Source organism: Adiantum capillus-veneris, chromosome 3 (genome assembly GCF_014529385.1).
Source record: "Adiantum capillus-veneris isolate H3 chromosome 3, ASM1452938v2, whole genome shotgun sequence".
NCBI lineage: Eukaryota > Viridiplantae > Streptophyta > Polypodiopsida > Polypodiales > Pteridaceae > Adiantum > Adiantum capillus-veneris.
This window is the reverse complement of record NC_140933.1, coordinates 156,453,918-156,466,502: the sequence shown is the minus strand read 5'-3', so window position 1 is coordinate 156,466,502 and position 12,585 is coordinate 156,453,918.

Genomic DNA, 12,585 nt, shown 5'->3' with positions numbered 1-12,585 from the left:
CACATTTTCTTAATGAAGTCATTCAATATTTGCTAGAGGAATTCATGGTCATACATAGAAAATCTGCTCCATATCATCCACAGGAAAATGGACAAGCTGAGGCCACAAATAAAACACTATGCACGGTTCTCACTAAAATTGTATCAGAGTCAAGAACAGACTGGGATCAGCAGCTACACTCAACACTATGGGCATACAGGGTAGCTTATAAAACATCAATAGGAACAACACCGTACAACATGGTGTTTGGCCTAAATGCTATATTACCCATAGAGTTCTTAATTCCAACTCTACAAGTAGCAAAACGCTTAGAATGGACAGGGCATGAGCTCTCTTCAAGAATAGATGATCTTGAAAAGCTAGATGAACTCCGCTTACGAGTTGTAGCTTCGATCCATGCTGAAAAGAGAAGACAAAAAGAGTTTTTTGACAAGCATGTGCGCACGAAAGAGTTCAAAACATGTAATTATGTACTTGTTTAAACCTTGAAGCAACATGCCAAGAAACTTAAAAAGCGAGGAATGGGACCCTTTGTGATTAGTGACCTATCACAAAGTGGAGCTGTCAAGCTTGCTACATTAGCAGGTGAAGAAATGCCAAATTGGATTAGTGGGTGTCGATTAAAGAATTATCATTTACCACTAACACAGGATATGCTTCAACAAATCCATCAAGAAAAACAACGGATGAAGAAGAAACAGAGAGTACGAGAAGAAGATCAAGCAAAAGCAAAAGAACGCATTGCAAAAAGACGGCTTCTATGACAACAACAACAACAATGTGGATCGCCGTTGCGAATCAATGCCATTCGACTAACGAATTTTGATGAAGACACAGTGGAGCCAATAATTGCAGTCAAAGTGGGTAGCAATCAAGTTGAATCGATGGCATTGCTTGATTCTGGAGCCCAAGCAAATCTAATCTCTTACAGGTTATACAAACAGCTCAAGCCCACAGGTCAACTACATTCTACTCCACAAGTGCTGGAAAGTAATACATAACATTCGTTGAAGACATTAGGCTGGATTATATTGTATGTATAAGTACATCAATATATTTACCCACACAAGTTTTATGTGGTCGAGGATGAAAGCACACAACACCCCATGTTGTTGGGACAACCTTGGCAAAAAGAGTACAATGTGCAGATAGATTGGAATGCGGATGCAGTAAAAATTCAGCATGCACAAGAACAACAGGTGATAGCCTTTGCTCAGCAACCATGGACGAACCAGATGGAAGCAGCACAATCATTGGATAAAGAACCCAAAGGATGGGTGCCACTAAAGAACAACATGGAGAACAAACAGGGAAATGCCAACCATGTTCACTACAATCATAAAACCAAACAGACCGCAGTGTCAAGATCAAGGTTAGCAACACGTGACAAACAAGTATGGGTGCGGAAGGATAGAAATGACATGGCAGACAAACCACAATACAACAGAAGAAGTCAATAGAAGCACACAGTTCAACCAAAAACCAAGGGCATAAAACATATATGGATCCCCAAAAGAATGCTCAGCAACAACTTAAATGCGACGCACATTTGGATCCCGGAACCGAAGCAAAAGGAACTCCCTTTAGTACAAGCAACATCGGAAGGCAGACACACACAACATAAGAAACCGGCAAACCGATCTATGTGGGTGCCAATCAGCAGCAAAACAATGACAACCGCAGAAGTAGCAATAAACCTACAAAAATCTCCAAAGCAAAGCTACAAATGGAAAGAAAAAGAGACAAAGACTATGGCCAATTCCGCCACGAAAATTTTCTCTAAGGAGACGATTACGGCCATATCGACAGTAGCTGCGGCAAACCACTCGACTTTTGCAAGAAAGACGATCAAACAAAGAGCGGTAGAGTTACAACTTTTACTTGCAAAGAAAATCCGCCAACCAAATCAACAAGAAAAAAGGAAACCTCGACGGCGAATGCCAATAAGCATATTGCTTATACCCTCCTCTTGCACAACATTAATTTTTTCCATGCATTGATCGAGTATGCATCATGTAGGGCCACATTTTACACGGCCAAGCATTAGCACAATTTTTTTAACCCAGGCACGACACATACACCGAAGAGATACCTTGTCATCCGGGAGGACTCCGGCTAGGAGGGGGGAAGGCATTCTCAAATGCGGACCCAATGGCGGAAAGAGCAAAAAAGGGCATGTTTTTTGACTATTTTTAAGTGTTGTCGTTTGATTGCGAAATTTTCAGGACTAACCCAAGTACATATGCCCTTATAGAGCATGAATCTACAAGTATATGGGGCCAAACGCCAAATCAAGCCCCTAGGTGTGTGTATATAAGTAAAAATAGCCATTTTTTGGACAAAATATTAAAAAAATAGAGAAATCCAGCCATAAAAATTTCATGGGAGTGTACATAGTGTTTTTCGGTGATTTTTTTGATTTATGATGATTTTTGGAGATTTTTTGGGTTTAATTTGCTATTTTCTCTTTAATTTTACTAATTTTTGACAGAAAAACTTCAAAAATACAAAAAACAAGTGAAAAACGGTCGAAATGAAAAACAAAAAATATGGGGATGATCAGTGACTATAGGACAACCTATGGTACAATGGGGGTGCAATTATGAGAATGGAGCGGAAAGCGTGTTTTTGCCAGATTTTGACCGAAACATCAAATTTCTCGGAAACTGGGCAAATGGAGTCCAAATCAAGAAATTTTTGAGCCTAAACCGCATCTTGCAAGAAGTTGGGAGCACATGTCAAATTTCATGGAAAGTGGTTCGGGGACCCCCATTATAAGAAATTTTCACTTCATTTTAAGTTCATTTTCACTATTGACTTTTGAGAGAGAGCTTCTGCCACCTAGAACGAACGGGACTTCCAGCAGCTTCTACGATGTGCACCACCACCCAACACAGGCTCTAGACATGAGAGGTAGGCTCACCACCTTGAGCTTTTCACGCATGTTTGTTGTTTTGTCGCGAAAACTAGCGTAGGGTTTACACAGAAAGCGAGCAGTAGAGACCTAGAGGTAGAAGTGACCACCTAACGGCTAACCCAAAAGCAATGAGACTTCATCGGCAGCTTACCCTAGCATAGGAGACCACTTTTGGATGCCCAAAGGCAGTAGAAAACCATCGGGAAAAACCCTAATTCCTAGAGCCCCGCAAGAGGCCACCAAATGGGAAATCGGCGAAAAGGCGCCCAAATGCTACCAAAACTCATGGGTAGGAGCATCTCGACATGCTCGACAAGTCTATATAGCCCACATGGCCATACGGTGACCCGAAACGGCACTAAACTTCAGAAACGGCATCAAACACACAAAGCGTCAAATAGCTCTCGCGGCCAAACCGCATGTCCGTTTGCCACCAAACTTCACGAGCGGCTTTCCTAGACCATCAACAACCAAGTCCTATGGTGTTAGACCGCCACAAGTCATCAAAGACATTAAAACGCAACCACAGGTGCTTCCAGAGTGACAAATTGCCAAACGCAGCTCCAGTGAAGCCAAAGTCGACAAAAACCATATGACAAGGATCCCCAAGGGACCGGGAAGCTATGGAGACCCACATCGAGAAATTTCATTGCCGAAAAGCACTCCAAGAGTCAAAAAACGGCTCGAAGGCTCTGAAATCCACACAGAGAGTTTTCTTCTATCAATTTTACTTTTTTGTTGAAATAATGCTTAAAAGGGACTTAGGGGGCTCAGGGCAGGCACCAGTAGCACCTCCAACAAAAATTTCATCAAGAGACATCCTACGCGTAGGATGTCTCAAAGCCATTTTTGGGCACCAACCCCAACATCTCTCATCACACAAAGTTTCTGAATAGCTTGTACAAGCTAGCCACCAAGTTTCATCACATTTGGACAAAAATTGACCTCATGTACACCAAAAAACGCAAAGTCAGAGCGTAGAGGCAATAATGGGCCATATACTTACCAAAACTTGGACAAATCACATGAAACTTGCACAATACACGCATGAGCACATTGCCAAGCTATCTGTGTGGTCATATGTAAAAAATGATGAAATAGACATCCTACGCGTAGGACGTCTAAATGACATTTTTTGGCCCCAGATGGTATTTTTCAACTCCAGATCTCTTTATTACCCTTTCATGAGCTCATATATTAAGTTTCAAGCCAGTCCCATCACATTTGGCCCCCAACACCTCCAAGATGCACTTTTTGAGCCCAAAAACACTACACATGCTCTTACCAATACCAATTCTTGTCCAAATCAAAATCCAAGAGCAGGGCCATGTTCTACATGCCAAGAGCTACCCACATAACAAATCTCAAGCCAATTTGATGAAATAGACATCCAACGCGTAGTATGTCTCCAACATGATTTTGACCTTCTGTGCAAAAAATGACATCATGGGAGCCATTACCAGGGTGCAAGAAGCTCATATATCAAATTTCAACCCATTTGAATATCATTTTCCACCTGTTATGGACATGCTACCAATTTGTGAACCTAAAGCCTGAATCTACCCAGAAATGCACTTTTTGATGCCCAAACCCAATTCCAATCATATAGCCATGTTCAACAGGTCAAGGACCACCAGCATGCCAAGTTTCACCAAAAACTAAAGAAATAAACATCCTACGCGTAGGATGTCTAAATGATAAATTTTAGCCAGAATGATACTGTGAGCACATGCAGGGTTTCCCAAGTTCCTTTTAAGTTTTATTTTCAATTTTCAAGTCATTTGGATAGTTAAAACTCAGTTTCTCAGCTAATATGGAAAAAACGCTACCTTTGGACTACTGACTGCAACAGGATCCATGGCAGCCGCAAAATCACCGGCAAAGAAGAAGAGAATGACAATAAAAGACTACTTGGAAGAAGTAGAGCCATTTGTCATCCCAGAAGGAACTCTGAAGCCAACCAGCACGTGGATTCAGGAGGATTTGCTAGAGTCCAATGATTTGAAGATCTACCAAGGCGTGTTCAAAGATACTGAAGGAAATGCAATAGAGCTACCGATGCTACCTCGGGAGCTCAATGAGTTTGTCAGAAGAAAGATGGGAGAATACCTAGAGAAGATAGATCTCCATAACTACTTTGAAGCTGTGCCAACAGGAATTGACATCAAAAGAGTGTGGGAGTTTGTAACTACTATCAAGGAAGATGGAGTGGCCAGAGTCACTGATTTGCAAGGCAAGCCAGACACTATGATTGTAATCAAAGAGAGAGTGGTGGCAGCCACTCTAGACATCTCCAACAAAGGGGATAGTGTGACCAAGAGAAGAGATGAAGTCAAGGTATACTCTGAAAAGAAGAACAACTACACCTTTGAAGACATTGCAAACCCTAAAGTGGCTGTCATGAGCCAGCTCTACAACCAATACTTTCACATGTGTACAAAGTGGCCACAAAAGTACAGAATGCCAGCTCTACAACCAATACTTCCACATGTGTACAAAGTGGCCACAGAAGTACAGAATGCCGCTTGGAGCCATTGCCACCACCTTCACATGGGCAATGCAGAAGAGCAAGCAAAAGGTGATAAATTATGCTGCTTATATCCATGACAATCTGGTGAATATGGGCAACAAGAATTCCACCTACATTGTGCCGGGTGAACTGATAACAAAAGTGGTTTATGGGGCATTGCACGCCAAGGGAAACTAGCCAGAACCTCCTTCACAGAATTATTGGCCAAGGCACCCAGAGTAGCCACACGTTTGAAGCGCCGGCTAGAGACCGTGCTAGAAGAGCCGCCAGAGCCGAAGAAGGGAAAGAAAGAAAGTTTGCAAGTGCCGATCAAAGAGACCAAGTCACAGAAAGCGGCACGGCTAAAAAGATTGATGGAAAGCTTCAGAGCCGAAAGAGCACTAAAAGGAGATTTGAGTGAGCTGTGGAAGCCCTCACTAGAAGCCATGTCGGGATCATCCCGAAGGGTGCATAGAGATAGGTTTGAAGACTACATCAAAAACTTCGAGATCCTAGATGCTACAACAAAAAATATCCCAAATGTCCCTTTCATAGAAGAAGAAGTGGATGAAGTACGACGGAAACTGCTGGAAGAGCAGGAACGCCAAGAAAGGGAGAGAAAGACCAAGGTGGACCGGGACGTCAAGAAGAAGCCCTCAACTCCACCGTCAAGCCCAGAGTCCAGTTCACCACCATCACCATCTCCCCTTAGGAGCTAGACAAATCTGATGATCAAGAAGACTCAAAGCAAGAGAAGAGCCAAGAGCAAGAGCGGAAAGAAGAAGTTAAGCCCAAAGATGAGCAGCCAGAGCCAGAGGAAAGAAAGTTTAGCACATTCCTTGATCTACTAGCTGCGGGGTATTCACGAGAAGAGACAACCACTGTGGCATTTGAGCTGGCAAGCACAAGGCCAAAGGAACACATGCAGAGCCTGCAGTTAGTAGAATTGAAAGAGATGGCCACTGATACAGTGGACCTAAAGCCACCTACCAATGCTTGGGATGTGGTGATGCACTAGCTAACAGGGCTCAGGGCAAGATCAGTGGCCATGGAAGTGAGATTGACAATCTCAAAGCCAATGAATTTCTTATCAAATCAGAAGTCTACACACTACAAAAACAAAGCCAAGATCATATAGAGAAAGAAGCAGAGCTGCAAGCCAGTCTAGCCACGGCATTGCAAAGATGCCAGGAGATGGAATGAGAAAATCAAGCAGTAGATCAAAGACTTCAAAGAGCTGAATAAGAATACAAAAAATCACCAAGTCGTTGACAAATGCAGAGAGGGAAAGGGACAACCTAACCCTGCAACTTGTTGAAGAATCCAAGCAGGTGGAAGCCCTGAGGAATGCCAAAGAGAAGGCAAAGATAGAGCAGGAGGCGAGCCAGGATGAGGTAATAGAGCTTAGAGATCAGATCAAAGTCAAAGATCAAACCATCCAAAGGCTATGGGCATCTCCTGCCAGAGTCAGAGCTACTAGCTCGACTCACACTACTTCAGAGACTGATGTATATGAAGAACAAATGAAAGAGCTTCAAAGGAAATTAACAATGGAGAAGCGGCAAAGGCTGATGTTGGCCGAGGGGTCATTGGTCATGCAAAACCGCCTAGAAGAAGAAAATCAAGCCACAAAGAATGAGCTAGAAGCCATCAAGAGAAAGCTTGAGGAGGCAGAGAAGATAAATGCCGATCTGAACGACCTCCTTGTGAATATGGGAGAGCAAGCGGAAGAAGAAAAGAAGACACTTCAAAAGCAGATAGAAGAGATGAGAGGCCAGTAGCAAACAGAAGAGCAGCAGTTTAGCACTGGGCCAGCATCCATGGAGGGAATAGACATAGAGAATGTGGAAGATCCAGTGGACACCACCATGCAAGAGGAAATCCTTGTAGGACCCTCACAAGAGCCACAATATCTGACCCAAGAAGAAGAAGAGAAGCTGCAAAAGGCCATAGAAGCGGCAATTAGAGACACGGCCAAAGAAGCCTTGGGATGGGAGCAGAGGGTCTTTAAATCAATGACTATTCAGAAGATAGATGCCAGCAATCTTCGGCATGAATGGCTGCAACCCTCTCTCCCATATCCTCTGCTGAAATATGAAGCTGCCACGATCAACAAGAGGATCAAAGAGGAGCCAACAGTGCCAATGTACAAGGCAGACATCTCCAAACTTGAAGGGTTCAAGTTAATAGTCGACTCTCAGCCCAGGTGGAGAAAGGCATGGCTGACAAAGTATCCACAGTATCTAATCCATCTGGTAAAGGCACCTAAAGTGATCAGAGATAACCTCAGTTTCTGCCCTCTACCAAGGATGAGAACATGGAAAGCCCATGAGTTGCTGCAGAAAAGCCAACCTACTTGGCTAAATTACCCGAAGTTGTCGGGCTCGAAGGCAGGCGAGAGAATAAGTGAGCAATACATGGTGAAAACCCTAACGGGCGCCATCAAATTGTTCACTAGCTCGCCTGACCTATCTTGCATCATGATGAGAAAGATTTGTAAAACCCTTTTGGCAATCTTCGAAACATTCAAACCAGGCCAGGCGACAGACAGTATCTTCTTCTTTCAAGATACATACCGATGTGCATACGATCTGTCTGGTCAGCCATCTCACGAGGTGATACATGCATTGTATCAAAGGATCATGTTTTTACCTTATTATCACCTCCAGGCCTTTGAAGAAGCCTTCTACACTGGCTTCTTCACAATCAGCACAGATATATTGGGCCCGACGCTACTGGCTCAACATGCAAGATATGAGTCACTTCTCAAGATGAGAGAAAGCCTATGATGAAGAAGCAGCTCAACAGCCAGGTCGGGGACGACGTGAACAAGGAGGGGGGGAGTGTTAGAAGCTGGACAAACCCTACGAAAAATGACTGCTCGACGGAATATTATTTTTTGTAATTATTCATTTATTGAGAAAACCCGACATTTCACCTTTGTAAATATTGGGGCTTACAGAAGTTTCCAAATTGTATCCCAGTTTTTACATTTAGATTGAGTAGATGGTTAAATTGGAACATTAGGGTTTTAGATTGTAAGGTATTTATACCACTTTCTAACCTTAATGAAAAACCTTTTGTCATTTTAAAAAAGCATTGAATGAGCATATTGTGTACGAGAGAGAGTGAGAGTTTCATCTTGACTTTATGCACGCACCAGTGGTCGGAATTGAGTGCGGAGAAGTACAGCGTGTTGCCCCCGACGAGAGCTATGCACCGATACCTACATTGCGAGTGTACGGTCCGGTTTTGCGAGCTCAACCTACGAGCTTCATCTAGTGATTCGGTGAGCATACGTTATCGGTTTCTTCATTTCAGCATATCCACGCGTTTGCATTCAGTAGAGCTACACATTAGGCACTTTAATTTTTGGAAACGACGACCTACACATTAGGCACTTTAGTTTTCGGAAACGACGACCTACAGATTTCGGCCAGACATCTTACGTGTTTTATCACCAGGTGTTTAGAGTTGGGATTTTGGTTCATAGACCTTAGGGAGAGAGACCTATTGGTTTTAGTAGGGTCTCCTTTAAGTTCTGTGGCGTTTCGAGAACGTTTGATGGGTATTTGGCTCTTGGAAGCATTGTAGGAAATCTCCTCTTATGCACTCCTGAAGACTGTAGCTTAGACATTGGGTAGAGACCTCTGTAGGAATTATTCGAGAGTCGGTCGAGTGTAGATTGATACCCTATGCTTGCTTCCACACGCATGCGGGTCGAGCTTCGTCCTTAGCTGACAAATCTTGTTAGGTGAGTTCTCGCTGTGTTGACGTCCGTCGTGGCATATCCGCCAACAATGCCTTTGACAGTGTACAATGTGCACACACCGAAGGAGCCGCTCCAATCCTCATAGCTTCTACCAAGGCTTCGTGAGGGATGCTGACAATATGAGTGCACTTTGCATTCAAAGCAGTGCGCATGATTGTGTCGGTGCTGCTGGCATCGGATCGACCTCCCAAAGCTGCTTACATATCTTGGGCCATCTTCAATCTCTTGGGTAAAGCTACTTGGTCCTGCACTTTCCCACGCTTCATCTTTACCTTCTGTTTTTCCCACAATTTATCCCATAGCTCTAATTTTGACAAGTCGCAAGCAGGTGGGATATCTTTCTTTAAGTCTCTGCAACATACTTTCATATTGCCCAACACTGTCCTGACCTTGTGGTGGGGGTCACATTCTTGTATCCTAGCTGGACTCAACAACTCGTATTGGCCTTCAAGTCGCAACCTGCGCTCTGTGTTCTCCCATATAGTGCTAGTGATGTCTTTGATGTAGACATGCTTTCACTAATCTGCTGTATGCGATCAGATGCACATGATGAGATTGCCAAAATACATTCTTTACGAATGGCACGCATGATACATTTCTTTTGATCTGGCGTCATATTTGCACTGGACAATACAAAAACAACATATTAAACACAAATTCATGGTTGTGAATGACACTAAGACTCTCACACTATCTCAGGTAAACTCTTAACCACCACTTGAAAACTTTAACAAATGTTATGGAAATATTGATAAAAATTGAATATAATCTTCACTTAAAATTGCAATCTGTTACACGTGTAAAATGTAGTTCAAACAAATGGTTTATAAGAACTAATTCAGACCAAACAATACATTTTTCTCTGTGCGCACATACTAACTCAAACAAAGCACACACCGACTTAAAATCTTCAAAAACATTTAAAACATTGGAAGTATACAAATTGGATTAGCAAATTGTGTTCACACACTTTTCACGCACAATCAAAAAGCGATGATAATTGATGCTCTTTAAAAGATACAAAAGAATATTTAACATGCAAATTGTATGTATTTAGATTTTTTGCAGAGAATTTATGTAAATGAAGCATTAAAACTAGCGATAATGCTTGAGAGTCCTTTAAAAAGATTAAAAATGAATATTAAACATGCAATTTGTGTGCAGATATTTTTTTACATGTAATTTATATAAATGGAACATTTAAAATAGGGATGATTGATAAATAAAGTATTCTATATAAATGAAACGTTTAAAATAGCGATGATTGATGAATAAAGTATTTTATATAAATGGAACATTTAAAATAGTGATGATTGATGAATAAAGTATTTTATATAAATGGAACATTTAAAATAGCAATAATTGATGAATAAAGTATTCTTTTGAATATGATTAGCTAGTTTATAATTTCAAATGGACAGTTAAAAACTACAAAATCAAACAATTCATACATTTTGTATATGAAATACTCTTCACAGCTGCGCTACCGACCAAGTATTTCATATACTTAATACTGAAAAAATTAACTGCACATGCACATACAAATTATATGACGGTCGTACGGCCGGGTTAACGACCTGAATGCCACATTTATGCAAAAAGATATGCTTCTAACAAACGACACTCTATTAGCCGCGTTACCGACCGAGTGCCGCCTGAATCTAAGGAAAAACAATGGCCTACATAGGCACATCATATAGCCGCGTTACCGACCGATGCCCATATGTTTTTTGGGAAAGGGGACTTACCATAAGCATACTAGATTCGCCGCGTTACCGACGTAGTACCCAGACAGTAAGCCAATACTTACCACAAGGACACCATCTTCCCCGTGTCACCGAGGTGATGCCCTCGTGATAAGCACTATTCCGTAGAACAGCTTACACACACACTCCCATTGTGTGGTAAGGTACCTTATTACTGCCGCGCACTACGACAAAAGGCACGCTACCACACAATGCATACAAACACACAACATATACCCGGATCGTGTGGTCAGGTACTCTGCTGGGCCTCGCACTGCAACGTAGAGCACGCTCCCACACGACCCCCTCTCTCCCTCTCTCATCTCCCCTCTCGACGTACCTGCAAAGGTGGCGCAAGCGCTCTCTCTCTCTCTCTCTTTGAGCTCTCTCTCTCTCTCTCTCTCTCTCTAAGCTCTCTCTCTCTCAGAAGACGAAAGCTCTAATACACCCGGCGGACCCGATCGGGCGCGCGTATATATAACGCTAATAGCCCGCCGGGCTTTCCTGTTTCCCTAGCGGGCCCACAAGGAAAATTATAATACTCGGCGGGCTCGTCGGGGAAACAGAAAAGCCCGGTGGGATTTTTGTGGGTTTGCAGGTCACCCTAAACCGGTTTATGTGTGATCATGTTTACTTTGATCGTGTAAATGTGTCAACAAGACCTTGTGATCACACAAAATTTGATGTAATTGCGTAAATATTAAATCCCTGGCGGAAACAACACAACAAGCAGCTGTCTCTACTCAAGAGCAACAAATAGAGAGAAAGAGCCAGAGGCAAAAAAGGCAGCCAGTCCTGCACCAGAAGAGGACACCACAAAATTTGAGCACACAAGAGAACAAGAGGCCGAGGAAACACCCTCTACCTCAACACAGCAAGATAAGACTGAGATACCACCCTCTACCTCAACGGAAAAAGATCAGCAACCACAAGGGCAACAACAGCAACCAGCAGCCATGACGCAGCCACAGGTAAAAGAATCTGCAAAAACATCAAGACAAATAACAACAAAGTGAAGATTGGCAATTGAATGATGAAGTCATCCTGCAAGTTAACGAATATGCTAAGCAAATGCAAGAGATGATAGAAAGACTTCACTCAGCAGTAGTTGGCCATAGCCAAGAGGCGGTCACTTTTTAGAATGTGTATGCTATCACGTGAGTTAACCGGAGAGGATTATTTAAAGATCAAAATGTATCAAAATTTATACATACACAGGGGGGTGGGGGTTTTTTAAATAGGCACGTAGTGTAAATATAGTATGTATATTGAGGTATTATTAATAACCTCTTGAACGCACGTGATATAGGAAGCTTGTGATAAGTGACCGCCCCGGGGCTGTAGCACACGGTCCAAAGAGTTAGAGATGGTGATCAACGCATTCCAAGGGAAGCTGGACGACAGACTCAATGTCATCATCAATCTACAGAGGCAAGTGTAGGAGTTGAGAGCGGAAGCTAAACAACATCAGCTCGCAAGAGATAAGCAACAAAAATTAATGGAGGAAGTGGGTGAGTTGCTCACAAAACTATCAAATGCATGCAAAAAAAAGGATGATCAGTTGATGGAAGTCACAAATGAACTTCTAACTACAACCCTATCAGCTCAAAAGATTCAGGTACAATTAGATGTAGCCAATGCT